Source organism: Rutidosis leptorrhynchoides, chromosome 2 (assembly GCF_046630445.1).
Source record: "Rutidosis leptorrhynchoides isolate AG116_Rl617_1_P2 chromosome 2, CSIRO_AGI_Rlap_v1, whole genome shotgun sequence".
NCBI classification, from domain to species: Eukaryota; Viridiplantae; Streptophyta; class Magnoliopsida; order Asterales; family Asteraceae; genus Rutidosis; species Rutidosis leptorrhynchoides.
In genome coordinates, this window is record NC_092334.1 from 256,942,752 (window position 1) to 256,959,761 (window position 17,010).

The window sequence follows — 17,010 nt, forward strand, 5'->3', positions numbered from 1 at the left end:
TATGAGATAAAGAAATGTGAGCTGGATTCCTGCTCCATGCGATCGCATGGCCTGGAGGCCTAATTTCCATGCGATCGCATGGCCAACTGTTTCTGGCCACATTCCTATAAAAGGCAGTCTTTTGCTCGAGTATCATATCCATCTATCCTCTCTATCTCTCTGTAATATATATATATATATATATATATATATATATATATATATATATATATATATATATATATATTATAATTTTAATTTTAATTTTAATTTAATAATAATAAGGGTATGTTAGCGAATGTTGTAAGGGTGTAAGTCGAAATTCTGTCCGTGTAACGCTACGCTATTATTAATCATTGTAAGTTATGTTCAACCTTTTTAAATTAATATCTCGTAGCTAAGTTATTATTATGCTTATTTAAGCCGAAGTAATCATGTTGTTGGGCTAAATATTTAAGACGGGGTAATTGGACTTTGTACCATAATCGGGGTTTGGACAAAAGAACGACACTTGTGGAAATTAGACTATGGGCTATTAATGGGCTTTATATTTGTTTAATTAAATGATAATTTGTTAATTTAATATAAAGATTTATAATTAGACGTACCTATAAATAACTATATACACTCGATCGGACACGATGGGCGGGATATTTATAAGTACTAATAATCGTTCATTTAACCGGACACGGGAATGGATTAATAATCAATGGACTTATTAAAACAGGGGTGAATTATATACAAGGAAAATTGGTATAATTATAGTTTAAGTCCCCAATTAGTTGGAATATTTGACTTCGGATATAAGAATAATTTGACGAGGACACTCGAACTTTATATTTTTGACTGATGGCCTGTTATGGACAAAAACCAGACGGACATATTGAATAATCCAGGATAAAGGACAATTAACCCATGGTAATAAACTAAAATCAACACGTCAAACATCATGATTACGGAAGTTTAAATAAGCATAATTCCTTTATTTCATATTTAATTGCACTTTTAATTATCGCACTTTAATTTATTGTCATTTTAATTATTGCACTTTTTAATTATCGCACTTTAATCTATTGTCATTTTAATTATTGCACTTTTTAATTATCGCAATTTTATTTATTGTCATTTTATTTATCGCACTTTAATTTATCGCACTTTAATTATTGTTATTTACTTTACGCTTTAAATTAAGTCTTTTATATATTTAATATTTTACATTAGGTTTTAACTGCGACTTAAGTTTTTAAATCGACAAACCGATCATTAAACAGTAAAAAAACCCCTTTTATAATAATAATACTACTTATATTTATATTTATATTTATACAAATATAGTTTGAAAAATATAGCGTTAAACTTGGCTAGCTCCCTGTGGAACGAACCGGACTTACTAAAAACTACACTACTGTACGATTAGGTACACTATCTATAAGTGTTGTAGCAAGGTTTAGGTATATCCACTCTATAAATAAATAAATAACTTGTGTAAAATTGTATCGTATTTAATAGTATTTTGTAGTAAAAATATAACTATTTCGTATACACCTCTACGCACATCAGTACAACTCTTTGATGTTTTAGCATCATTATGACCAATTTTTAACCATCAACACACAACTAAAAATAAAAGCTAACTTTCTTTAAGTTTTGAACATCAAAGTTGTCTCTTTATTGTATAAACACAATAAAGCTTCAACCTTTGTCCCTTTGACACAAGTTTATGCATCTTCATCATATGAGATGATGAAGACTTGATTTTTGTCACCAATAAACTCATAAAAAGGTTCCAAGTAAGAGATCTACAATAATAACTTAGATCTCAAGTGTTAAGAAACTCTAAGCTAGAAAGCTTGGACCTTTACAAGATTAATGAGACCATAAGCTAGAAAGCTAAGATCTAGTAAAAGTAATGAGATCATAAACTTAAAAAGCTTAGATCTAAACAAGATAACGAAACCCTAAGCTAGAAAGCTTGGATCTTTAATGTTCTTGATGATCCTTAAAGCAAAAAGCTAGATCTACAAGTTGCATGAAGATCATAAACACAAGTTTTGATCGTTTAACAAAATAAAGTGATCTTAAGCTATAAAGCTTAGATCCATCAAAGTAATGAAGATCCAAAGCTAGAAAGCTTGAATGTAACAACCCAACCCGTTAACCAACCAAAAACGCAAAAAAAAAAAAAAATTTAAACAGAACTGTCCAAATGGGGTGCGCGGCGCGCAGCCCCACCTGTGCGCGGCGCGCACAGGGCCTGGCTGCCCGCTGTCCATTTTTTCCAATTTTCATAAAAAGATCTTTTGCTTCCCGACAATTTTAGACCAAACGATTTTCACAACATAATATAATATGTAAAACTAACACATTTCAATAATAAACTAAGTTTTACGACATCGGACCCACATCGGCCGTTTTACGACTTTCGTACACATTACAAGTTTTCGACTACATGAGTTTAAGTTCCAAGCACGACTACGAGCATGATGTTTGGGGATAAACTACCCAATCCTAAGTCGAATCCAAAAGTAATCCAAGCAAGCATCAAAAGGGAAATCATCTAATGTAAATAACGAGAGGGTAAGCTAACTCATTACAATAACAGTTATCATTCGAGTATTAATGCCGCACCTTTTGAAGCATTGTATGACCGCAAGTGCCGATCTCCTATTTGTTGGGCCGAAGTAGGCGAAACGCAAATCACCGGACCCGAGATAATCCATGAAACAACTGAGAAGATTGTCCAAATTCAAGCAAGACTTAAGACGGCCCGTGATTGCCAAAAGAGTTATGCTGACCTTAAACATAAAGACTTCGAATTCAATGTAGGTGACCGTGTAATGTTGAAGGTTTCACCTTGGAAAGGTGTTATCCGTTTTGGAAAACGTGGGAAGCTTAACCCACGATACATTGGTCCTTTTGAATTCTTGGAGCGTGTTGGACCCGTTGCTTACCGTTTGGATCTTCCAACTCAATTGAGCTCAGTTCATCCTACCTTTCATGTATCGAATTTGAAGAAGTGTCTTGCTGAACTGGAACATGTCATACCATTGGAGGAACTTACGATTGATGACAAACTCCACTTCGTGGAAGAGCCTGTTGAAATTATGGACCGTGCGGTCAAAAATTTGAAACACAACAAGATTCCGATCATCCGAGTACGATGGAATGCCAAACGAGGACCTGCGTTTACTTGGGAACGAGAGGATCAAATGATGCAGAAGTATCCTCACCTTTTCCCGACTCCTCCATCTACCTCAGCTTAAAATTTCGGGACGAAATTTTCTTTAACATGTGGGTAATGTAATGACCCTGGATTTTCTAACGTTTAATTATTAATAATTTATTATTAATGCTTGTGTTTTAATAAACGTGTTCTTATACGTGTTACTTGTTACCGTATTTAACTTTTCATGGCCCGACTTGTCTTTGTGACACTCGTACTTTACACGAATGATATTTCGAATATTATTTACGTTCATGATTAATTATTATTAATCATTTTTATTTAACTAATGTTAGTAGTTAATTACTTGGGCTTATTTATTTAATTTGTTACTTACTTACACTTGGGCCTTTATTAATGTACATGGACTTGGAAGCCCACCCTACTTTCTTAATGGACTAGTTAGCCCAACATTATGCTAATGACTTATTAAGGCTTAAACTTGAATTAATTAACTTAAGTATGATGAGACTTGTCACAAGCATGCTTGCATCTCTTCCCCATACACTTAACTTTATAGCATTCTAAGCTTTCACCATTCTCCCACATTGGAAAGTTGAGTTTTGACTTGCTTCTTTTGGCACTCTTGGCCGTGAACTTCAATGGGGAGGAGGGAGTTCTTTTTCATTTTTTTTTACTACTTATTTACTATTATTACTTCCTCATTTCTTCATACACACATACTTACACTTTCTATCAACTTTTTCTCTCATTCTTCTCTCAAAACTTTGTAAGTAATAAGCTTTATGTTCGTTCTTTTTTCTTCCTAAAAACCGAATCCCATATCATCATCATTTTATTTGATTTGTTACTTGTTACTTGTTTATGTTAAAGATCAAGTTTTCTAACTTGTATCTTCATGTAATCTTGGTTACTTCCATCTTTTATTTGATGAAGAACCAAGAACAAGAATCTAAACTTACTAGTTTATGGTTCTACATTCAAATTTTTTCAAGATTTAAAGTTCATGAGTTTTAAAATCATACTTGTGTTCATGTTAGTAAACTTGAGGTTTACTTTCTTAAAGATCAAAGCCTTGGCTTGAATCTTTCTAAGTATGAACAACCATGAACTTATTACTTGTAGATTTAGTTTATTTCTTCAATTCTTGCACTTTCAATTCGTGATTCATGTTGTTATTGGTCAAGTGTTACTAGTTAATCTTGATTTCAATTTTTCTTGAAACTAAAAGTTAACTTTATAAGTTCAAGAACATGGAAGTATAAATTTATAGTTATAACTTCATATACTTATGTTGGATCTAAGTTTATATAGCTTATGGTCTTCTAATTTTATTTTAAATAAGAGCTTACAAGCTTACATACATTTTACAAGTTGAAAATCTAAGTTTCATAACTTATGGTTTCATTAAAGTGTAGATCCAAGTTTTGTAACTTAGGATCTAACTTAAGAACACTAGATCTAGACTTTCTAGTCTAGGATCTTTAAGATCTAGCTAAGATCTAAGTTCTACAACTTATGAACTTGATTATTTAGTTTACTTTCAAGTTTGTAGCTTAATATCACTAGTAGAACTCATGTATGTGTCGGATCTAAGATCTTGATGTAACTTTGGTTCATCAAACTACTTACAACTCTTAAGTGAGTTGTGCTACACATCTTAGACTTACACTAGTGTTATGATGGTCAAACCTTGGTTAATATGATGCAAACACATCAACGAGTTGTACACTTGAAGCTATACGCATCAAGGATGAGAACCGTGATGAGCATCAAGCACCAAGAACCCACCGGAACACTTTTACTTACTATTTCTGGAACTGATCATACCACCTGGGCTACTGAAAAGTTGATTTTAAGTTAGTTCAGTTCGAGTAGATGATTTTCCGTTTAGACCTCGTCTTAATCCGAATTACGGTTTAGGATCTATGGCCTCCCGAAAGCCACTACACCCTTTTAACGTTGTGCTGAAAATTTCTGACCTACTCGCACTTAAACCGTCGCCACGGTCAAACGAAGATGAGTCTATATATATATATATATATATATATATATATATATATATATATATATATATATATATATATATATATATATATATATATCAGCCTCTAGGGGACTCATATATGGAGCCATGACCACTGGTCTCACCTCATTTCAGTTTGTATAGAGGTCGTGGCGACTGAACGAAGTAAGCCTTTATTTCAAACCCTAGTCTTGACTTAAAACTTACTTTACACTTTTTGTTTAATGATGAATGATGATGGTACTTAAGACCTAATTTACATACATTTAAACCTTTGGGAACGATTTACTGACTTAGTAACTTTTGACTTAGTTTGAGGACCTTTCGGACCAACCACTTGCTTACTATTTCCGCGTATTGACTTTTACTACTTTCCACTGTGAGTTATAGCATCCCTTTTTTACTTTAACTATTTTGGGAACTGAGAATACATGCGCATTTTACGTTTTACATATTAGGCACGAGTACTTAAACTTTATATATGTGTGGGTTATACAACGGCATAAACTTTCCCCTTAGCTCGGTAACGTTTAGTCATTGATCTTTGAACCGGTGAACGCGAATCTTATATATGGATCCATAGGATTTGACATCCCCACTCGGGCTAGTAGCGCTAGCATTTAACGGGTGTTTAATACTTCATAAACTTACGCACTCGCCAAGTGTACTTTTAGGGGGTGTTACTTACGTTAAGTTAGTTACCAAGTGCCCACAGTTAAACATATACTTTTCATACTGTTTTGAAACGCTGTTTGAAGCACTGAAATCTCGTGGCCTACCTTACATTACTGTTATACTTAAACTATAGTTCACCAACCTTTGTGTTGATGTTTTTAAGCATGTTTTTCTCATGTGCTTAAGGTTTGCTTGCTTCCGCTGTACTAGTCATGCCTTGTAGACTCCCGCTGCGCTTATTAGAGATGTCTTCGGATAAAACGTTTATTTTGCATTCAAACTATATTACCTTTTTGAAACAATGTATTTGTAACGACCTATGGGTCACGTACTATTATTTTTGCTTGCTATTCGTAGAAGCATACTTTCGGATGTTAAACATTTGATGTTGGTTAAGGCATCACCTTTTATCATGAATGCAAACTTGTTTTGAAACAGCATATAGTATTTGACCTTGTAATGATCCTGTTGTTGATGATTCGTACACGATGGTTTTGTACGGGGCATCACACATAGGGTAATTCCATAAGGAATGCTACCCCTCATTACACTATTCACTAACACAAAATGCATCAAACACATCATAAGTACGTTTCAATAAGATAGTCGAAAATTACCTGAACACCATCGTCAGGTTCTCACGCATCACCAACTAAATCCGGACACGCCGACTTCCGGTGTCCCTCCTTTCGACATTTAAAACATGTAACCTTGTTAGACTTCGCATTCGTACATTCACGCGACAAATGACCCCGTTGTCTGCAATTATAACACGTGGGTATGAAACCACCGGTACCACTCTTCTTCCCGCTTCCGCCATCCTCAGAAGTACTCTTACTTTTCTTGTTCGAATGCATCGTAGTCTCGGACTTCCGCTTACTAATATCGGAAACACTTGCCTTCAAGATAAATGCCTCAAAACCCTTCACCATGTCAAACAACTTGTCCAAAGTTTTCACCGAATTCCTACTAATATTCTCTTGGTAGCGGTCGTCCAAGGTTCGGTAAAAGTCTTCTTTCAACATGTGATCATTCCCGACATACTCCGGGCAGAATTGGGTCTTCGATAATAAAACGGATTTGAGAGTGTTTAAATCCATTGACCCTTGCCTCAAAGCACGCAACTCGTCTTTAAGCTTAGAAGGATCGGCCGAAGTTCGGTACTCCTTGAAAAATTCCGTCTTAAACTCGTCCCATGTGAACTCCATACATTGTTCATCACCATAGAGTTGAATTTTCGCATCCCACCACTACTTGGCGTCATCCCTTAACATACTACTACCATACCTCGTCTTCTTATCGAGAGGGCACTCACTAGTACGAAAAGCCCCCTCCATATCGGAGATCCAACGAGCACTCTTAAGTGGGTCTCGTTCACCATTAAAAGTGGGAGGTTGAGCATCCTTGAAATTTTTGTAGTAGAAGTCTCGCCTTCTCACATTATCCTCGTGAAGGACAATCTTAACTTGTTCCTTAATTACATCGACTACTTCCTCGATAATCGAGTCTAGGAACATCTTCCTAACGTCCTCTAGAAGTTCTGCCCTTTGACGTTTAAAGATGGCCTCAACTATAGCCGTGAACTCGGAGTCCTCGCCTTGATCACCATTATCATGTCCGTTCCTCTTCTTTATTCTAAGAAATGAACTCGGTTAGGTACGCAACACAAGTAAATTATATACACCGTCGCGAACAATAATCACAATCAAGTAAATACACCACCGTTCGCACATCCCATCTAGTTCAATACTTGTTGTACATCACTTACTTGACTTGGCTTGCAACCATAATAATGGCCGCGAAGCATTATTACGCTAACATGCCATACCGGGCTCATGAATACAACAACTATCTCGCTAGACGTTCAACACAAACAACATGATTAGTAACAATGTAATCAATACATAGTTAGTTCACCTATCATCTAAGGGACTAACTAAAACCCGAACCGACCCGTAATCCTACAAGTCCCGCAACAAATAAGCACACACAAAAAGTCTAAGTCTAGGCGCCTATCTCAAGTCACCTAAATCCCTTAGACCATGCTCTGATACCACTTGTAACAACCCAATTGTGACGACCCGGAGATTTCCGACCAAATTTAAACTTAATCTTTATATGTTTTCGATACGATAAGCGAAGTATGTAATGTTGAGTCTAGAAAATTTTGAAACGATGTTCATATACTCAATTGACCTTCGACTGCTCTTGACGATTCACGAACAATTAGTTGTATATGTATATATATATATATATATATATATATATATATATATATATATATATATATATATATATATATATATATATGTATATATATATATATAAATATAAGTATATGTGTATAAATAATAATATGAAATAATAAAACACAAATTAATTGTAGAATTAAATATGAAAAATAATATATAATATAATAAAGTTATTATTAAAAAGAATCTATATATAAACATATATGATAACTATACATAATTAATGAATTGTAATATTAGTATATGAAATTATAATTTGAAATATGGTTATTATATTAATATTATTATTAATACTTCCATTAAAATAAATATTAAGATTAATATCAATATCTGTAATATTAATATTATTAAAATTTTAATATATTGATATAAAAAGTTGTTACATGTAATTTGTTACATTATTATTAGTATTATTTTTAGCAATACTACAATTATTATTAATATCATTATTATTCTTAAAGTTATTATTAATAAAAAATGATACAATGTATTATCATTATCATTAATAATATAATTCTTATAATTTGTAGTATCATTATTGTGTATTATTATAAATTATTATTATTATTATTTCTATTATTATTAATCTGTATTATTAATATAATTATTATTAAATTAGTATTATTATTAATATATTTATAAACTATTATTATATTAATTATATAAATTATAAAAATGAAAGAAAACAAAATCAGTTGAAGATACCTATCAATACTATATCTGATTTTTGTAACTGTCGGAAGTTGTTACCAGTCTATTTCAATTCTAATAATCATCCTTTATATGTACATACTACTGCAATTGTGAATTAGAAACCAAAAATTATATAATTGAACCAAGTTCTTCCTCTGTTCTTCATCTTTTTAACCATATTTTGATTTGGAATAAATTTTCAAAATGTAATAATACAGTCTTATTAGGAATCGTCTATCTAAACTATCTATAAGTTTTCAATCCTCAATTCTTTCTATTAATCTCTAATTTGAGAGTCAAAGTTCTGGGTTTTAAAAGTCAACTGAGTGTTCTTGAATCAAATTCGAGTTTGGTTTGATGTTTCCAGTTAATTTGATGATCCATAAAGATTATAGGAATGATTTTTAACACATTTCATGTTGTAATCATAATCTATAACATTCTTAATTTCAAAACCAAGTTTTGAGCTCATGTGTTCTTGACAGTGATATACACTAGCTTGAATTCGAAACAAATTTCAAAAACTAAAAATGCAGAGTTGTTAGGAATCATTTACTTAAACTTCCTGTAAAATTTCAAGTTCCAATTCTTAATAACGAATTCGAATTTGCGAGTCAAAGTTATTTTGTCAAAAGTCAACCAATTTGTTCATCGAGAAATTAGAGCTCGTTTTGATGTATCAAGTTTAATTAACGATTCCAATAGTTTTTAGGAATGATTTGAAACTAAATTCGTGTTGTAAGAATTGTCCAAAACGTATTCGAAATGGAAGAACATTTTTTTTTGAAGCTACTAGCTTCAGCAGTAGGCTCAAATGCAGTTTTTTTTTTCTGAATTTGTTTATTTTAAGAACACTTTTATTTTTTTGTTTCATGTTGTTTATAAATCCTAAGTTCAAAACCCTTTCGATTGTTGTTGAGATTTTGCCTCTGTTTGATTTAATTATGGTGAAGAAGAAGATGAACTAAGATGAAAGAAATACTAGATATATATGTTTGGGTTGCCTTATAAGTCAGAAAAACATGGATGGCAGAATGGTTAAGGGTGTTTGCGGGTGAGCGAGAGGTCTCGAGTTCGAGCCCTGCTTGGGGCAGTTTTTTTTAGAAAAGCTCTTTGAAGGTAGTTCTCATTTCTAAAATTAATATTATTATTATTGTTATTATTAGTAGTAGTAATATAATTATTACTATTATTATTACTAAAATAAGAATTTATGATCATTTAATAGTATTGTTATTATGATTGTTATTATTAGTATTATAAATATTATTATCACCATATAAGTATGATAATCATTATTATCATTATTATTACTAGTATCATACTATTAATATTATTATTATTATGGTCATTAACATTCTATTAAGATTATAATTATTATTAAACTTACCACTATTATTAAAAATATTATTTTGCTAAAATTTTCATTATTACTTTATCATTATTAGTAAAACTATCATTTTTGTTAAAATTACTATAATTACTATCATTATTATTATTATTATTATTATTATTATTATTATTATTATTATTATTATTATTATTATTATTATTATTATTATTATTATTATTATCCTTAGTCAGGTATTTCTACAATTATTAATTTTGTAAAAAAAATATATATATGTAAATATATTATTACATAAAATATACTAATATTACATAAAAATTATGTTTCAACTAATATTATTGATGTAACATTAATTAAATATCAAATAAGTATCATAATATATTATAAGAATAATTAATACATAACAAATATATAAACTTAATTGATTTATACTATAATGTGTTAATACTTGATATAGTTCGTGAATCCGAGTCCAACCCTGCATTGGTCAATGTCGTCATATGTATTTTTACTACAAAATACATTATAGTGAGTTTCATTTACCTTTTTACCCTTTATATTTTTGGGCTGAGAATACATGCGCAATTTTTATAAATGTTTTACGAAATAGATAAGTAATTGAAACTACATTATATGGGTGAATGATCGAAGCCGCATATGCCCCTTTTGCTTGGTAACCTAAGAATTAGTAAACCGATCTACTAATTGACGCGAATCCTAAAGATAGATCTATTGGGCCTAACGAACCCCATCCAAAGAACCGGATGCTTTAGTACTTCGATGTTGTTTTTATCATGTCCGAAGGATTTTCCGGAATGATAGGGGATATTCTTATATGCATCTTGTTAATGTCGGTTACCAGGTGTTCACCATATGAATGATTATTTTTGTCTCTATGCATGGGACGTATATTTATGAAAACTGGAAATGAAATTCTTGTGGCCTATTAAAATGATGAGAATGAATGATTATGATAAACTAATGAACTCACCAACCTTTTGATTGACACTTTAAAGCATGTTTATTCTCAGGTATTAAAGAAATCTTCCACTGTGCATTAGCTCATTTTAAGGATATTACTTGGAGTCATTCATGGCACATTTCGAAAGGCGTTGCATTAGAGTCGTTGAGTTCAGTAAAGATTATGATTAAGTAAATAACAGATTAGATCATTTATAGATGGATATTATGAAATGGTATGCATGCCTGTCAACTTTCGATGTAATGAAAGTTTGTCTATTAAAACGAATGCAATGTTTGTAAAATGTATCATATAGAGGTCAAATACCTCGCGATGTAATCATATGTTATTATATTCATTCTTATGGATTAGGATGGGTCTTTACATGTGGTATCAGAGCGGTGGTCTTAGCGAACCAGGTCTTGCATTAGTGTGTCTAACTGGTATTTGTTTAGGTGCATTAGTTAGTCTGGACTTCGACCGTGTCTGCATGTCAAAAGTTTTACTTATCATTTCTAGTCGGAAATCATCTGATTATCATCCTTAGGAAATCACTTGCTTATCATTCTTAGTCTAGACACATTTTACTGCTTTGATTGCATGAATAGTGTATAGACAAATTCATATCTTTACGTATCTGCTAATCCATATCTTAGCGTATCTGTTACTGTAGACTTTATCTGACACGTTTCCTTAATTCCCTCCGTAATTTACGGGATCTTCTGTACTATAGACAGGTATTCTATGTAATTAGAATATCATCCGATATCTGAAAATCATTTCATATCGAAAACCCTTTATCTAATCGTACGAAATGGAACTCATCATTAGTTTAAGTTCTCCGGAACTCGACAGTCATTCCGACATGAATGTCCACCTAAGATCCGACAGCAGTGTGACCGGAATGGATCAACCAATTAGCCATTATCCATTCTGGATGAATTGGGTATGAGTTCGTAGTCTATTTAATCATTGGAGAAAAAAATAAGGTGATCCTTTCCATCAACCAAATTCACCTCTTGGCGAAGAACCTGAAGCACTTACCGGTGAACCACTCTGAAATATCATTTTCACCCTCATTTCCCGAATATCTCATCATGATTACATAATATCTCAGATTCTAAACCTTAGTCATTCGCTCGTTCTTACCGACAATCATCCTGGAGTAATAAGTCAACGAACTAAGCGCCCGAATTGTAGCCTTGAAAAATATGGTGCAAAACGTACCAGCTTCAGCAACATCAACGGCACCAACAGTACCACCAACATCAATACCAGTATCATACACAACACACGCTTCAACATCACAATCTGTACCTCGAGCATAATCATCGTTCTACATGACGTTCTACATCATTTATCTTCGTTCGACATGACGATTATGTAATCTCTAATGTTTTAGAGATTATTTATTCTAGTTCTAACCGAAAACTAAATGAGATTAATATCACATTAACTCATTAAATCCATGATTATATCTGAAGAAAATATATATGTATATATTTTCGTAAAGATTGTAATTAAAATTTCTCTTGTACAAACTGTTAATGGTGAAAATATTTTAACGGGTAGGTAATACCCGAGGAATATTTAAATTTCACATTAATAAGTTACACTATACATTCTTCGAATCTGATTCAATCGTCATTTACTATCCTACTTACAACCACCGATATACGTATCCGTTCATCACAGAACAACCCTTTTCATTCAGTTTCATATTTGGATTTTGACCTATCAGAATTCCACAATTGGCATAATGAAGAAAACATTGGACAAAATAAAATTTGTTAGAAACAAACAAATTAACTATGAGAAAAATTTTGTTAAGAATCCACTCTAACAAAATCTAGCTAACTGTTCCTAGCTAACTGATTACATTTTAATTATCGCAATTTAATTATCGCAATTTTAATTCTCTCAATTTTATTTATTGTCATTTAATTTCTGTTATTTATTTTACTCACTTTAAATATCGGGACACGTATACAAGGTTTTGACATATCATATCGACGCATCTATATATATTATTTGGAATAACCATAGACACTCTATATGTAGTAATGCTGGAGTTAGCTATACAGGGTTGAGGTTGATTCTATAATAATATATATACTTTGAGTTGTGATCGAGTCTGAGACATGTACACGGGTCACGATACATATTAATTAATTCGAATATTATATATTAAATTATTGAACTGCTAACTGTGGACTATCAACTGTGGACTACCAATATTAGACAATTAAAATGAATTAAAATATTGATTATAACATATGAAACTAAACAATTCTTCAAGTTTGCCACTTGATTTCATCCTAAACCTCGTTGTATCTTGACGATTACAATCTGCGTTCAAACCTTTCATGATTCATGGAAACACCTCAATCGAGAGGATGAACCAACTACACTTCATCTACGGAAGAAAAGATTGATACATATAGTTATGAACCTGAAAACTCTTACAACCTGAGTAAACATTTAACACCTATCTGTGCTAGCTCTTTTGACGTTGTTATTACCGAAAACAGCATTACAATCCCTTTCCAGAATTAGCCAATTTTGTCACAGCTTCAGCAAGTCAACTTCGACTTTTCGTTCGAGACAACCTTATTATAACCTTGATATATATATGCATGCTCTTTTATTGTTACCGGAGAACCTTTTATATTCCACCATATTACCAGCAAATGTACCAGCAACCTCGTCGCTCCTTGGTTTAAATCCCTCCGATAAATCACTATATTTATCTATTGAAGTCTCATCATGTACACATCCGCATCTTGTAACAAGAATTGCCATACCAATTACCGGGAATCAGCAAATCTGTATTTTGAGTCTCGCAACGATTCCACATCAACAGTTATATGTATCCATATAACATTTATCTCTTAGAACTATGATCTTCCATTCTGAAATTCTGAAAAGCACCCAGTCTGCGAATTAATACTCTGAATTTTGAAAAGTTGAATGAAGCAGCAAAAACTGTAAACGACCTCAACAGCCAAAAGTTGATGATAAAGAATTGTATGTTGGCAAAGCTCAGAAAAGGTTTGAAAATGAAAAAAAAACTGATTGAGCAAACTACGAAGGAGTCTCTGAACAAAACACAAGGACTAAACTTATACATTAAGAATCCTGATGATTCTATTTCTGATGAAATCTTTAGCGAATACCTTGCTTTTGACTCCAAACTCTTGCGGACAAATTTTCTTCACCATCCTTCGATATTAGAAATTCCAAGATATCATCGTATCTTTCATTATAAATATTCTCCATATTTCTGAAGATATTTTCATAACTATTCTTATCTGAAATCATTAATCTCTTCATGCTATCAGTGTTACATCATATAGAAACTGTTAGTTTCTATATTCTGTAAACTTTCGAGCTTAAAATATGAATGTTATTGAAGTAATGTTGGGAACTGAAGCATGAGTTAGTATAATATAATGACACTTGATCAACGTGATTATATTACAGTAAGTCATGCTGAGTTTCTAATGGAACGTGATAATTCACAGATCATAACGTCATCATGTAACATGTTACATAACTCTTTCATTCTGCTTAATTTCTGAACATATCAAGAAAATATATTCTTGATAGTTCTATTCTCAGTAATTCTGGTAATTTGACAAATCAAATCGTGCTATTACGTTCCTTCTTGTTTAGAACATTAAGTTCATTCGAAACTCCATACTTATGAATTCTGGACCATTACTCGCTTTACTAGAGGTCGAAAAGAGAATAAAAAGGCAAAAGAGCTCCAAAATATAAGAGAAAATATAAAGCCCAATAACAACACGGAGATTACAAACCGTGGATATTAATACGAATATCAATATAAAGACACGGTATAATTATAAATAGTATCATCCCAAGGTAATAGTAGAAGTAAACAGATTCTTCTGGAGGGAGATTGAAAAGAAGGATGACAGAAATGATAATTAGGAAAATATCAAGGATTAGAACGAGATTAAGCATTTTCACAATCTTTTGGATGTATGAACTAAGAAAGAAAGTATAGGAATTGTGAGAATAATAGAACAGAAGAGCTTAATTTATAATGGAAATATCAGATAGAGTAATCGAGACAGATCACCGTATTTAATTATAGAGATCTTAATTTCCTTATTCGCCGAAGAATCAAATCTTTTAGATTTTGAAGAATTCCTTTAAATCCCTTGAATTCCGGAATTCAACCCTGACTCTGTCAAAAGTTAAGACGAATCTTTACTTTTCCTATTTCAATCTTTTGCGATAGCTTCACTCATACGCTTCAAGTAACCGAATCGTTTAATCTATATTACTCGGTAATGATAATACTCTATTTACCACCCATATTCGCCAGGAAAACATTTTTATTGTTAGCCATGACGACCTCACTCAAATTTCGGGACGAAATTTCTTTAACGGGTAGGTACTGTGACGACCCAGAGATTTCCGACCAAATTTAAACTTAATCTTTATATGTTTCCGATACGATAAGCGAAGTATGTAATGTTGAGTCTAGAAAATTTTGAAACGATGTTCATATACTCAATTGACCTTCGACTGCTCTCGACGATTCACGAACAATTAATTGTATATGTATATATATATATATATATATATATATATATATATATATATATATATATATATATATAAGTATATGTGTATAAATAATAATATGAAATAATAAAACACAAATTAATCGTAGAATTAAATATGAAAAATAATATATAATATAATAAAGTTATTATTAAAAAGAATCTATATATAAACATATATGATAACTATACATAATTAATGAGTTGTAATATTAGTATATGAAATTATAATTTGAAATATGGTTATTATATTAATATTATTATTAATACTTCCATTAAAATAAATATTAAGATTAATATCAATATCTGTAATATTAATATTATTAAAATTTTAATATATTGATATAAAAAGTTGTTACATGTAATTTGTTACATTATTATTAGTATTATTTTTAGCAATACTATAATTATTATTAATATCATTATTATTCTTAAAGTTATTATTAATAAAAAAATGATACAATGTATTATCATTATCATTAATAATATAATTCTTATAATTTGTAGTATCATTATTGTGTATTATTATAAATTATTATTATTATTATTTCTATTATTATTAATCTGTATTATTAATATAATTATTATTAAATTAGTATTATTATTAATATATTTATAAACTATTATATTAATTGTATAAATTATAAAAATGAAAGAAAATAAAATCAGTTGAAGATACCTATCAATACTATATCTGATTTTTGTAACTGTCGGAAGTTGTTACCAGTCTATTTCAATTCTAATAATCATCCTTTATATGTACATACTACTGCAATTGTGAATTAGAAACCAAAAATTATACAACTGAACCAAGTTCTTCCTATGTTCTTCATCTTTTTAACCATATTTTGATTTGGAATGAATTTTCAAAATGTAATAATACAGTCTTGTTAGGAATCGTCTATCTAAACTATCTGTAAATTTTCAATCCTCAATTCTTTCTATTAATCTCTAATTTGAGAGTCAAAGTTTTGGGTTTTAAAAGTCAACTGAGTGTTCTTGAATCAAATTCGAGTTTGTTTTGATGTTTCTAGTTAATTTGATGATCCATAAAGATTATAGGAATGATTTGCAACACATTTCATGTTGTAATCATAATCTATAACATTCTTAATTTTAAAACCAAGTTTTGAGCTCATGTGTTCTTGACAGTGATATACACTAACTTGAATTCGAAACAAATTTCAAAAACTAAAAATGCAGAGTTGTTAGGAATCATTTACTTAAACTTCCTGTAAAATTTCAAGTTCCAATTCTTAATAACAAATTCGAATTTGTGAGTCAAAGTTATTTT